Consider the following 15311-nt stretch of genomic DNA (forward strand, 5'->3'; position numbering starts at 1 on the left):
TTACTAAAAGCAATTAGAAAATTATGATATAATTTTTTTAGCTTCTTAATAGTATAAACAAGCTCTCAAACTGTCATGTAATTATCTAAGCCTAGATAATATAATTTTTCTTTATTAAAGCCAAATTTGATCAATTCCAGTCCTAACAGGGATTAATAATTAACTAGATTATTAATCATAATTAAAGATTAAGTGATCAAACATCTAATAATATATAAGAGAGTACTTATTAATAGAGAATGGCATAATTTTCCCTAGTTAAGAAGTTGATTAGAAAAAATTAGACATAAATTAATGCCATTCAATAATTAATTGGGATTAACACTAATTACTTTGCTTAATCACTTGATTTTTTTATCTCTAAGATATTTATGGGGAGTATCTCTTTAGAACAAGAGATTTCTGGCTAGGACTCTGAGTTAGAGTGAATTTATGAGGCTCAAGGCCCTATTTATAGTTTTTCTAGGCCACACAGGGACTGAATCTGGGAGTTTCTTGCACTCCAAGCATGCCCCCAGCTCAAGATAGTGCTACCTGCTGCTACATCAAACTCTAGCAAGTCAATGATGGCCATCCCCAGCACTTGCCACCTTTAATTTTCAAATTTGCTAATTTTCAAGCTACTTTTTTGCTTAAACGATAAATATCTGGCAGGTTATAAAAAGTCTTCTATAAAGTTTTTTGCTTCATTGAGTACCAAAACCTTTCAATTATTGTAGCAAATTAAAGTAGCTGTGAATAATTTCAGAGGCCATAATACGGTCTATTTTCACTTGAATTCAGTCTTGAAAATTCCTAACTATAGTATTGTCATACTTAAGATTCTAAAATTACCAATTTTGGCTACTTTTGAGATAGTGGTTTACCAGTTTGTTGCTTTCAATTAAAGATTTAGGGTACCTATAATTATTTGAACCAACTAAAATAATTAACATTTGCCATGCTTGGAGACGTATACCTGACTTGGACAAGGCAAAGGTATGTAATTCTATTTCATCAAGTCCGAAGTGAAGACTCTAGAGGGACTTGCTTGCATGCCATGTTCTAGCCAGCTACTACGACAAGAGCCATTGGCTCACCAAGTGGCCTTATGATCATTACCATGCATTCATGAGCCCTAATGAGGCCATATTGTGCCCAAACTCCTTCCAAAGTATCGTATTGCTAGATGTTATGTGGGCTTTTTCATTGCACAAATGTCTTGTGAGCTGGCACCGTCTTTGCCGTGGGTTTTTTATGTGCCATTCACGTCTTAGTAGAAGAAGAGAGTTTAACAAACATTTGATTTTTTCAATAATTTATCACATTGTGTGGATATTTTTATTAAAAGTAAAAAGAAAGATACAACACCACCCATGCAAAGTTTCTTTGCCTTAGTCCTTATACTTGTTGTATATTCATTGAAGGGATTTCCGACCTCTTTTCAATCTGCTTCTCTATCTGACTATATACAATTCCGACCAAGTGTGCTTGCAGTTTGCTCCTTGTGTTCCTCATTTCTTCTAAAATCCTTTGTAGTCTGACATGTTCTTCGGATGGTCTACCATCCAAATTCATCGGTCTTTGCATGGATTTGACTGAGTGAAATTCCTTGGATATTGTTTCCTCTAACGCTCTACTCTTTCCCGGTCCAAAAGTATCGCATTCATGTCTATCGATGCAATAGAAATATGTTCATGGAAAGGCTAATATCTGTTCGATCTTCTTTATGCCATATTTCCTACTTGATTCTTCTAGCCTCATTGACCTCTTTTGACTTTTGGTATTATTGGTTTTTACCTGTATTCTCCTATTAGGTCCCTTAATTGTCAATGTTTGGTCTACATAAGTAATATTGAATGGCTCCTACACTTTTGGACAAAGGCCTTCCGAATAGCATACTATAAGCTACTTGCAGATATAGTACCGGAAAGCTTTTTCTGAATTTCTCGAATCCTACTCTAATCTAACTCCTCCAAGAATCCTCATTCATGAACTGTGAACACATTATGTCCAAAATACTCAAAGCTAAACACATCGTGTCCATAATACAACCAACAAGGATGGATTGTCATGAACATCCATGGTGTTTTAGATACATCGGATTAGTTCCCTACAAGATGCATGTACCTTGAACTCCAAGCCACTCCAAGCCACATGTTCAAACACCGAGAACTTGAACTTTAACACAAGGGTCCACATTATTTATAGAGATCTCTGCTTGCCCCTCGCTGCCACTCACAAGCCTCTCTCTGGCTGAAGCTAGTGTCTATTGTCATGGCTACTATGTTTTCCACCACGTGTGCCATATCGATCTCCTCAGTGAAATATCTATTACTATTATATCTATCAAGCTTGCCTTTTCCTTTGTCTCTTTGTGAATTCCTGCTTTTGCCTTTCAGTTTGCATTCTTGAGCCAAATAAATCATCATGTCACATTTGTAACAATAGTTGTCAAACCCGTGGGTACCAAAGCAGCATATTGAGTATTGGCATTGCCATCCTTGTCAAGCTTGTCTTTGCCTCTGGCCTCTAGAGAACTCATATATTTTCTTTTGGCTTCACAATCTCAAGCCAAACAATGGCTTTCTAAACATCACCACTAACTGGGAATTGATCAATCCAATTTCCCTTCGCCTTTGGGACTTTTCGATGCCATGTTCTCCAAAAAGCTATCGAATTCCTGCTCCAAAGCTCTCTTCAAAGAAGGCCTCAACCATGGAATTTCAAAATGCTACAGAGAAAGTCCATATTCATGTAGTATTTCAAGATGCACACAACAATAGGTCCTCTAAAAATATTGCCTCTCAAAACTACCGCAAGTTCTAAATTGTTTTAGAATGCTGACGTTGGACGATATGGTTGACAGGATGCATCTCATAACGCTTCAGGGTGGCCTAGGTGGAAAATTCACACCTTGCTCTGTTCATGTTTCAAAACATAGATGGCTAGACTATTGTCACCTTCTCTATTGCAGTGTTGGGTTCCCTTTGACCCCCACCCAACCAGTGTTTCAAAATGATTTTCCACCAAGGGAAAGACAAGCGTAGTGTACCCACAATCACACATTTCAACGAGCGTTTCAGCAAGCCCATTTTTGCTAGATTTTTAGAATGCTCTTCGCAGAATTGAGACTCAAACTTTGACGTCGGGGAAGTGAGAAATGCTGACATGTTATAACACCCTTCCAATTTCCTTGGCGACGACTTGCCTTTCTTCGATGCGAGATCAATATTCCTTCCTCAAGACGTGCTTATCGTCTCCCACGATCAACGAACATAGTGCTCTGATACCATGTCAAAGTGGACGATGTAGAAAGTTAGAGCAATGGGGAGAATACACGAGCAAGAGAGAGAGAGAGAGAGAGAGAGAGAGAGAGAGAGAGAGAGAGAGAGAGAGAGAGAGAGAGAGAGAGAGAGAGAGAGAGAGAGAGAGAGAGAGAGAGAGAGAGAGAGAGAGAGAGAGAGAGAGAGAGAGAGAGAGAGAGAGGGTAATGAACCAACCAACCTTGGCACCGAATTGATGATTATACAATGGGAGCAATGGGTTGCATATATAGGTTTGTAAGTAAATTTTCCTACCCAAACTTTGACAAATAAGTAAAATAAATACCTAAAAGCAAAAATAAATAATGTGATCACATTGGGAAATTCACTTGAGATGCCGAACCCCCTTGCTGAACATTTATGTTCAACTACAAAAGGTGTATATTGAATCAAAAATTGCAAAACTAGTGAACACTTGAGAAAACACAAAAGAACTATAACCATATGTAGAGAGTTGTATTCTTGGTTCTTGTAACCTTCCTTTAGATGGGTTGCCCAACCCCTTCAACTACAACTTGATGGATATTTGGCACCAATTCCGTGTGAAAGTATAACTGGAGACACACACCATTTACCCTGTGTTTTAAATGTATACCATTTAACCACACCAATCGATAGGTACCATTGGAAACAGCTTTGTAAACCTTACATGGACCTACACACTTCTTGAAATTCTTCTAGAAGTGACGTTGAGATAGCTCTCGTACTTCATCACTAGATCTCTCTTCTCTATCTTCTCCTCCAGTAATCTTTGGTTGAGATTTGTAATCCTCTTTTCTCTTTGCTTCACATAAAAGTATACCATAACCTGCCTGTCCATCCTCGGTGCTTCAAGGCAAGTAATTCTATTTGGGAAACCATATTGTTGAGCTCTATTAACACACCACATGCCCTTTAATGCACCCAGCTAGACATGTACATGTAGCACCACCTCTTTTCCATAAACCAATTGATATGGGGTAAAATAGGTGGAAACCTTATAAGATGTTCTGTAAGCCCACAAACATTTTTCAAGATTAGCTTCCCAACCCTCTACCAACTTATACACATACGTAAGCATCCTGACAATTTTTCCATTGGCATTGTCAACCAAGCCATTTCACTATGAATGGTAGGGTGAAGAGAACATGTCTTGAATACCCAATTTTTCCACTAGTGCATGCACCATCTAGCTTCTAACCCCTTGACCTCTATCAGAAATTAACACCGAAGGCACTCCAAAACGATAGCAAATGCTAAAAAAAAAAAACTGAGCCTTTGCTTCAAACCACCTGGTGAGACAGTCAATGTCTACCACAATATACTTTTTATTGGTTTCCAACCTAGGAAGTGGACCAATTGCATCCAAACTGCACTTCTTGAATGTGTTTAGAGCTATGATAGCCCCTTGTGACTCCCTTTTATCAACCTCCATTCTACCATGGTTTGACACTCATGACAAGTCTTGAGCCAATAGTGAGAATCTTGCACTATAGAAGGCCACCAAAAACCAGCTCTGAAAACAAGAAAGAGTACATGATCTTTCGCTTGATGTCCACTTTTCTCATGACATTGCTCCAAAACCATACCAATCTTCTCCTTGTAGAGGACTCTACTCAACACTCCATTGCAACCATTGGATCTTTTTGCACCAAAGTGAAACTGAGCTATTTGAACAACCCTCTTCCTTTGTAGCTTGGACATATCCAATGAGCATTGTCTTGTGCTTTGAAAACATCAATCTCCCTCAAAAGCTCCGTATTTTCATATGTGGCATGCATGTGCTATATATATATAGTCCTGCTACATGTAGTTGCACATGACTACTAGCCATCTGACCAACTACCTGATTCTACTCTCTTTTGACATGCTTGAACTACACTGCTTCAAAAAACGTCAACAGCTTATTAATGGAGAAAACCAATTCTTAAGAGAGTCCTCCTTGGCCTTCCACTACCCTAAAAGTTTCTTGTTGATGAGCAAGGGTGCATCCCCTTTCACTAATGATCTTGTAAATGCCAAGCTTGTGACACAGTGCTTCAAACCCAGATGGAGAGCCAAGTACTCATCCTCATAAGCCTTAAACAAGATAACCTTATTTGTATGTTATCTATGTGTATATCTTTGTTATCATAATCATTACAAAAGATAACCTTACCTTGTGGATCATGTATCATCACTGTTCCTCCTCCTTTCTACACCACCCTTCTCTATGCTCCATCAAACCACATCACAAAAGCTTCTTCTAAATTCGGTTCTTCCCTAGCTTCTTTTCTAACCACCCTTGGATTAATTTGGAAATCAGTACCCTTGTTAACCAGAATATCTGCCAAATGAGACCTACTAGAAAGGTGGAAAGGTATGTAGTGTACAACATATTTTAGGTACGTATGGAACGTACCTCCATACTGAAACACCTTTCAGGAATGTAATAGGTATGCTCCATTGATATTTTATTGAAATTAAGTTCATAGACCTTTTAAGACATACTCATAAACAAATCTACATTGCAATACTAAAAATGAACACATTGGACATAAAACACAAATGACTCAAGCCTCAATAATAAATCATTAAACCAAGGTCAACTATAAGCATAATGTCTATGGCGAGAGCCACAAGCCGGAATTGTATATGCCATAAAAACGAAAACTAAACAATGAAACACAAGTACAAAATTAACTATAAGCATAATGCTTATGGAATCATCCACAAGCTGGCACTATATATGCCATACGAACTGAATCAAGATAATGAAACACAATAAAAGTTTGCTGCTCTCCAAAGCATGCACATAGGTGGCATAGCTATAGCCTCAAAAGTCTATGTCAAATGCCGAAGATGAATCATTGGAAGAGAGAATGCCCCCATCATCAAGAAAATTTCCCTCTTCATCAAACTCTAGCTCAACAACAGTGGCATTTGGAGCAAGCACCTCAGCACCACTAGCCTCCTTAGAGAAGTCAGAGATCTCGTTGTGAATCAGTTGGAAAACTTCAATTTCTTGCGTGCAAAAGGAGAAAAGATGGATCTTCCCCCTATGAGAGCTCTCTCGTCCGGCCCACAAAAGGACCTGTGACTCTGTAACCTTAGGTAAAATCACAAGGAGATGACAATACTTGGCACTCGGATACACTACCCAAGGATTTGCCTAGCTAAAAGACCGGGGTTAGCACACTATTTACTATATATAATTATGCCTGCCAGGGTACTCCATTAGCCCGGCGGGCCTGCCGGGAAAACGAAAATTCTCGGCGGTTCCCGCAGGGAAATTATGAAAGCCCGGAGGGCTAACCGGCTCTATAGGTTTTTGTAGGTCATCATCAAAGTCAAATTAACAATTAACGTGATCACGTGATTTTTTTGTGTAAATACGAGAGTTATTTACGTAATGACCCGATCGTGATTACGTTAATGAAATCCCTGTCCACCTACGACTAAACAAACTGGGTTAGGAGGACACTACGACCTAGTGCGCATGCATGTTCATAGTAGGTCGCCAATCAGGCATCGTGGTCACCACCAGATGTAATGCCTATAGCTCCAGAGTGGAGCAATAAGGACTGCGAGAATCAGTACCCTCACGCTTCCTTACATTAGATGAACAACAATGTATAAGAAGACAGAATAGAAGGCAATACACAGGGAGCGAACACTATCTTCTTCATTGATACACAACAAAACACATAATTACATGAGAATGATGTATAGATTGATTGAGATATCCCTACAATGATTGGTATGCCCCCATAAACACCCATTTCTCCAGCGTAGATTGAGAACGGTGGAACCCCCCATCATGTCCCCTGATATCCTATGAAGAACTGTCTGTAGCCACAAGAAGTCCTAATCCGCACTGTCCGCACATCCAAAGTGTGCAGCTTATGCCATAACAAACCACTAGTTTTCACCTTCAAAATCAACACCTAATCACTTGCACATACACGATTTGATACACCAACACATGCATAGGCTTTTCAGAAAGCTCCAGCACATACTACATACACACAACCCTTGTTCCACACCGCAAACACACACCTATCTCTCTTTCTCTCTTACTTTGGAGACCACAATCATGGTTTGGGGCTACACACAGTTGCACTGACACCGCAAAGGAAAGCACACAAGCTAGAAGAAAGAAGGGGGAGCGCGGAATCGACACAAAAGGGGGGGGGGGGGGGATGGTGAGTTGTCACTTCACAACCTGATTACAAAACCTCCATGAACTGTGCAAAGATATCCTCTTCTTTCTCCTCTTCTTCAACACGTTCAAAACTCAAATGGCCAAAGAGCCTTTACAAATTCGATGAAAACTCCTCTTAGGGTTTTTTTTTGCCTCGTGCAGCTCAAGGGAGCTCTTTTAGCATTTGGATTTCATTTCACTCATTTGACACAACATTCTAGTATATTTGGCATTGGGCTTGACACCTCGACTACTTCCCATTTCTACTTCATGGGGACCACCCTTCAATGCCCGCGTGAGCTTCACCTTGCACCCTGGGGGGATGTCAAAACGTCGTGACAACCCCTTGGGTTCACTCTATCCTCAAAATTAGACACGTATAGGCCCCGTACGAACCCCCAATATAGATAGAGCCACATCATCATTGTAGTGCGAGCCACTGGCCGCTTGCCTAAAACTTCACCAAGAACTGTCTCATGTGTGCATGGAGCACCCAAGACCGCCGCAAACAATGCGCACAAGGCCAACTCGGAAATGTTGTCAGGCATTTTTTGATTGATTATAAAGTCACTAAGTCTTGCCAATAAGCTTGCCCACTAGCCTTGTGTATATAAGTGTATATAGCCCTACAAGTCTTGGAATTTGACCATGTAAAAAATCATGTACAAAGGCGTGATTTTTTCAAGCTTGAATACTGATGTTTTGGGTTGTTCGAGTCCCCTAGACATGGTTTTAAATAAGTATTTTCAGCCGTGCTTCATAGCTCGTGAATCCGACATGTACATCATGAGTTATGAGCATCCGAAGTGGGCGCTCTCAACTTAGAAAGTGATTGCAAGTGCATGTGACAAAGATAAATCAAATTTAAAATGCTGAAATTTAAGATTTTTGGAATTAGTCAAGAGGATGGGCTTTGAGCCGTGTGTGACGGTGTGTCATTCAATGACCGGAGCAACAAGCTATACTTTGGGGAAGTTGCTCGAGAAGTGCTCCTACTTTGGGGATCTACCCAAGACCAAGACATGATGGATCTGGAACATTGTTGACAGGCTTAGTATGTAGCCTCACTTGGTACCATTGGAGAAGATCATCAAGGTAGATCATATGGCCAGAGTGCTCGTGGCACGTGTTCAAGTATCATGAGAGACCTACTTCCATTGTATCATACAAAGATTCTAGATGGTTTGGAGTGCTTTGTTTGAGAATGTGGTTACTACACTTAATCTTTTTTTCCTCTCACAGATGGATAGTCAGAGATCACCATCTCCATTCTGCTAGACTTGTGGAGATGCTATGTTTTAGAACACAAGCACGAATGAGGTAGATATCTTGCTGTTGTGGATTTTTGTGCAATAAAATAGATGGGTAGTTAGAGACTACCATTCCATTCTATTACACTTGTGAAGGTGCTTTGCCTCACACCACAAGTGAGAAAGGAACAATTAGTCACTCTTGCGGAGTTTTGGTGCAAAAATAATGTCCACACTTCCATTGGGAAAAGCTTAATTCAAGATGATGGAAGGAGTAAAAAGATTTCATGCATGCATCTTTTGAAGGTGATAATCTTATTCTTCGTGTTTCGACAAGCAACAAAGTTGAGGTCATATATTGTCAAGTTTGAATCTTTGTACTTCTTTGGTCATTTGCAGCCTCTTCTTCATAATTTTGTAGTAGTATTCATTTCTCGTACATTAGGAATTAAGAATTTGTTCCTCTAGAAGTTGCTGTGTGGAGTCTGATATCTAGGATTAAGTTTTTGAGATGTCTTATCTTTTTTAGTTTAAAGTTAAGTACTTGTTTTAAGTTTTAGCCAAGTAGGTTGCCTCAAATTATTTTGCGCATGTCTTTTCTAAAAACATTTTTAAGTTAATTTTGTTTTATTTTATTTGGTTTTGTTTTGTAAAAAATAAAGTGATTTAGTTTTTTCTTTCCCTTTTCTTGTATCCCTTGCTTTTGTAGTTTTATGAGTGCTTTATCCCCTCTTATATTTTATGAGTTGAGGCTATTCTAAACTTATGAAGGTATATATATTTTGTTTTATCTAGTTTTTTTTTGTAGCAAATAAAGTGATCTAATTTTCCCCCCCTTTTTCTTGTGTCCCTTGCTTTTGTAGTTTTTTGAGTGCTTATCAGGTGCGCACTTAACTTGTGCTACGTGGACATGTTTTTATATAGTCTAGCGTCAGTCGTCTAGCTTAGGACCTAGCATGGTACTAACCCTTAAAAAGAAATCCAATACAATTTTGTGGTCTTGTTGTAGACGGAAAAAGGTGTTAGGTATGTTAAACGCTTGCTTCCCCCAACATGTGAGGCAGAAGTACTTTGCAAGTAACTCATGTAAGCCTCGAGTGTTTACAAGGTTAAGTTACACATACTTCTAACCTCCTCTTTGGCATGGTAGATATACTCTCCCAGAAAGAGTGTGAGACCTGACAACAGAGTATGGTGGAGGTGCCGCATGTGCCCAAAGTGGTGGGCGACAAGTCTGTTTCCTTGAAGAACCTGCGAATGGTGTGGGCAAGGCATGCTAGCAACACAATCGTGATGGATCACTGTCGATACAAGTCACAAAAAAATAATTATGAGAATTGTCTTGCAATCAGATCATACTACCCAGTTGTGGTAGGAAAAGAACACCCTTTGTACTTGGAGGACCTTGTTCTGTCGTGGTTGCTCGCATTGATATGCGATCGGTACCCAACAGTGTACACTCGTAAGAACACTATCTTTGACATAGAAGATGATATTTCTAGGTATGTTGCTGATTACTTCATAAAGATGGAAGGTTACTCTTACAGATTTGATCCCCCTGACCTAGGAGATTCTTGAACTGTTTTACTTGGTTTAATTTTGTATCATGTCATATATTATAATGGAAAACCACTTCTTTGTACACTATCTTCGGATCTTGATCGCTAGTGTCTTTTCTTGTGTTGTCTAGTAGTTTGTAGTCTAAAAGCATATTTTTTGAAATCCCTGACATTGGTGTTGTTACAATGGTTAAAATGTAAAAAAGTGGTGCTAGAACAGTACCAAATTTGGTGTTAGAATACATAGTCAAATTTGGAGCTATCTAGTACCAAACTTGGTGCTATTTAGTACCAAGTTTTCTTAAGAATTTGGCACTGTTCAGTTCATGCCGGTAGTGAGCCATGTTGTCTATCAGGTTTTGAGACCCTACTATGCATCACTTGTATTTGAAACCCTAAAGTTGCAAATATATAGTTGCAGCTTGGATCCATTGTCTTGCACCAAATGCTCACAGTGTTGTACATGAACTTGTGTAAAGAATTCTACAGTACTCATTTTGGTACTGCTTGTCATCAATTCGATACTAATTATGTTCATTGGTGCTAGTTAGTATTGTTTTGGTCTTGGTTTGGGGAAAATTGGTATAGAACTTCACAAATAATGTACAACAATCTCAAATATTGAACAGAGGAAGTGAAGAATAGCAAGAAAAACAATAAATCATGAGGAGAAAAAGACGTATTCTGTCTAGATAGAGGAAAAAACATTCACTTGCCCACTTAGGGGTTCTGGAAATGTGTTTCAAGTAACATGGATGCACCATCTCTCTACTAAACAATTGAACACCAAATTTGGTATGCACAAGGGCTTTGGTTCTATGCAGGTCAGCGTTGGAACTACATTGGAATACATTGGTACTGTATATAACCTTTGTAAGTTATTGTAGACACCCACTGCCATATAACAGACTACCAATTTTGGTACTATCTTGACCAAATCAGCCTTAAGGATTGTCAAACAAATTACAAATTCTAAAAGTTGTTGGTACCTGAGAGTCATCGAGTAGATGCATAGGATGTTTGATGACACTTTTCCTTCTAATTCTCTTATTGCATATGTCCTTCTTGCTAGGCGAAACTCTGGTCTTTAATGTCCAAAACGCATGCACCAAATCTCTTGTTTCATTGGTGATAGTGGTTCCTCGAGGCAATTGTCTCTCACAAGCACTCAATGGCAACACTTCATCCTCATCTTTATTCTGCAGCTTTGAACTTGCAGCAGCTATATTCCTTCGATGGATACCCAGGGCACTAGAAATTTTAGATTGCTTTATTGAGGTCTTACGTGTACTATTGTTCAAGATCCTTTTCAAAGAGGTTCTCTTCACGAAAAGCTCATTTGATAAGTGCAAGTCCTTACTTTGAGTCAAAGTGTTTCCCACACCCAATAGAATGGTGTCTTTGACATTCTTGATTTTTTTTTTTGCAGCTCGGAAAATGTCTAGTGATCCAAAAGTTGCTCGAATATTTCCTTTTTTTCATTCCTTGATAGACCTAGTATTTGCTTGCGCCAACATCGTGCCACCGATGAGCAAATGTTCTTCCTTGTCATAGCTTTTGGTAACCCAAGAGCAGAAGAAGGACCTCTTTCTTTGCTTCTCTATTCACCTTTCTTTGCTTCTCTACTCGCGTTTCTTTGTAGCCCAATAATTACGACGAAAAGCCTGCTTAGCTGGAATGAATTTGCTAATGGAATGGATTTGTGTCGGTGCATCCGTGCTCGGACCACCTTCCAACTCGTCGAAAGAGAGAAGATGTGGATCACCCCATGAGTAGTAAACTCCTGCAGTACTATCCATTGGCAAGGAGCAAGTGCGGGAGGGAGAGAGGGGGGGGGGGGGGGGGGGGGGGTGAGAGGGAACAATCTGTGAAACTGGGCTTCATTGTGTAGCTACAGGGCGAAGAGAGAGAGAGAGAGAGAGAGAGAGAGAGAGAGAGAGAGAGAGAGAGAGAGAGAGAGAGAGAGAGAGAGAGAGAGAGAGAGAGAGAGAGAGAGAGAGAGAGAGAGAGAGAGAGAGAGAGACAACGACTTCAGTGGCTATGGAGCAGGAAAGGTGCAGGATGCCAAACTGTGTGTGTGTGTGTGTGAGAGAGAGAGAGAGAGAGAGAGAGAGAGAGAGAGAGAGAGAGAGAGAGAGAGAGAGAGAGAGAGAGAGAGAGAGAGAGAGAGAGAGAGAGAGATAGATAGATAGTTCTATTATCGTCCTGGGAGGTCAAATATGACCTATGGGACCAAATGAACATGTCACGTGGTGTGAGTGGAGTTCATAAGTGACTCTCGATGCTCAAAAATGGCTGAAATGAGCGTCGCAATAGAGAGTCCACATCGTGGTTGGGAGAGGAAGGTATGTAGGGAGAGCTCATGGCTGAATATATGGGGAAAAGAGGACCTAATGTGGTCAAAAGCTGAGCACTCAAGAAGTGTGTGGTACTCACTCTCTCGCACTTGACGAGGGCATAAGGTGCAAAGTCGATGACACTCCTCGCCAGTGCCCCAACGTCCTGTCTCGCAGCGTAGAGAATGGGAGCTAAGACGAATGGAGGCAATGGTGCGGATCGCACTCAACGGGATGGGCTCAAGGATGTAGGAATGGGTTCGGTTACCTCGTTCCGAGAAGAAGAGAGATTTGTAGTTTGGGGCAACGTGTGTGGTGTAATGGCTGAAGCGAGAACCTCCAGATTTCTCCCAAGCCATGATACATTGGCGTTGTAAGAAGGCCTCATTAACTTGGGAGTCGATCGACGCATCCTTGACCAAGTGACATGCATCCCATCTTCCAAACCATTTCTTGATATCAAGCATCCACCCCGAACTTAGTATTTTGCTCTTGCATGTCTTTTGAACCTTTTGACTTGCTTCATATGCGATTCTAGGAAGTCGATGCAAAGGGCTATGTTGTGTCTTACGCATGTACTCCACAACCCTTTCCATGCCCAAGACCTCAATGGGAAGCGATCCGGACTCAAGAAGTAAGAGCATGTAGGGTGTTTGTGTCTTGACTTGGAGAAAGTTGGTGAGAAAACGCTTTTGGACATTCTCAAACTCTTTCCAAGTAGACTTCCCGATGCTTCCACCCCACACCTCCACTCCATAAAGAAGCACCGGTGTCACCAATGTGTCAAAGAGGTACTTTTTGAGAGCCCAACACTTGATCTCTCCTGCATTGCACATGTTCTCAAATGCATAATAAGCCCTCTTTCCGGCTTCCAAGCGACGCATTGCACAATCCTTCCATTTATGATTGGATGGAACCTCAAGGCCAAGGTACTTGAAGCTATCTACCACTTCAAGTTTCTCATTGTTGTATACAATGCATGGATTTTCGTCATTGAGGGTCTTTACAAGCATAACCTTGGTTTTGGATCCATTCACGACGATCAACCCGTTATGTAGGCAAAAGCATTACAAGACAGTCATAAGCTTTTGTGCATATTCTAAGGTATGTGCCAAGAGCACTACATCATCGGCATAAAGCAAAAGCATGATCACCGCATTTCCAATCTTAACCTCTTCTATGCCTTCTTGCTGCATAAAATCAAGAACCATGTATTCCAATTCATCAATGAGTAGCCCAAAGAGGGTTGGGGAAAGTGGGCATCCTTGTTTGACACCAATAGTGCTTGCAAAAAATTCTGAAATTCCATCTCCCATACGTAATCGACATATCACTTTTTGGTAGATGCGAAAGACTGCATGCATAAATTCTCTCGGCACTTGAAGGCTTTGCATACGTCTCCAAAGATTTCCTCACGGTACCATGTCAAAAGCTTTCTTGAAATCCACAAAGCAACAATACAACTTTTTTCCTTTCAATCGAGACGCTTCCATAAGAACTCGAAGAGTGACAAGGTGATCAATAGTGCTATGATGCTTTCGAAAACCTGCTTGGCCAAGCGCACGTTTGCCATTCTTTTCAGCCCATTCACTTATCTTCATCTCCATGATACATCCAAATAACTTTGCCATCAAAGAACCAACCATTATAGTGCGATAGTTGTTCACATTGTTTACATCTCCTCCTTTGTGCAAAGGTTTGATCCAATTTGCACTCCAATCATGAGGCATGCCATACTGAAGTGCAAGGTTAAACATATCGCATATCCAATATCGTGTTTTCTTGCTTGTCCATTTAATCATTTCAGCCTTGACACCTTGAAGGTCACCTGCCTTGCGAGTAGCAAGTTTCTCAAGCGCGCGGCATACATCTTCAATGGTAAAGAAGGGAGACATAAATGGAAGGGAGCTACAACCCTCCATCTTATCAACATTGGGTTGCTCATAGAGGTTCTTACAATGCATATACATATCCTCAAGAGTCAAGTCACCAAAGCTCTCAACGCGCTTGCCTTTTAGATTTTGCCAAAACTTGCCACATGCATGTGCTTTCTCTTGTGCTAAAAGAAGTTGTTTTTCGACTTCCCACCTTCTCCTCTTCTTTTGAACAAGTGCTTTGTATGTGTGTGAACATTCCAAGTAAACTTCCTTGTCTTTGATTGCATCCAATCTTAGCAAGTGTTTTCGGGCTTGACTACATTCCATGTCAAACCATTTCTTCTTGGTGCTACCCTTCTTAGACCTTTTGCAAGACATGTGTTTCGCCGAAAAGCATTCCTTCGCACAAGAGAAAATTACTTCTTTGAAAACTTTCCACTTGCATTCTAATGTTGGGCTCCCTTGATGCTCTATCATGCTTAACATTTGGTCCACCATATCAGCATATATAAGTGCTCGTTTGAAGTCTAGACGTAGGTACAAATGATTCACATCATGATTGGAGGCTACATGCTCGGGCCGTTTACCACACTTGAGGTCAATACATAACATCCTATGATCCGATTCCGGATTCCATTCACCAAGTGTAAAGCTTTGTATGCATTCTAGAGTGGCTTCTGAGAACAACATATAGTCAATCACGCTAGCACCATTGTGCTTTCTACATGTAAAGTCATTGGTGCCTTGCCATAGAGATACACCATTTGCAATGAGCATTCCGGTACTATTGCACATATGTAGAAGTGACTTTCCATAGTGATC

This window comes from Adiantum capillus-veneris, chromosome 6 (assembly GCF_014529385.1).
Source record: "Adiantum capillus-veneris isolate H3 chromosome 6, ASM1452938v2, whole genome shotgun sequence".
In the NCBI taxonomy this organism is placed as follows: domain Eukaryota; kingdom Viridiplantae; phylum Streptophyta; class Polypodiopsida; order Polypodiales; family Pteridaceae; genus Adiantum; species Adiantum capillus-veneris.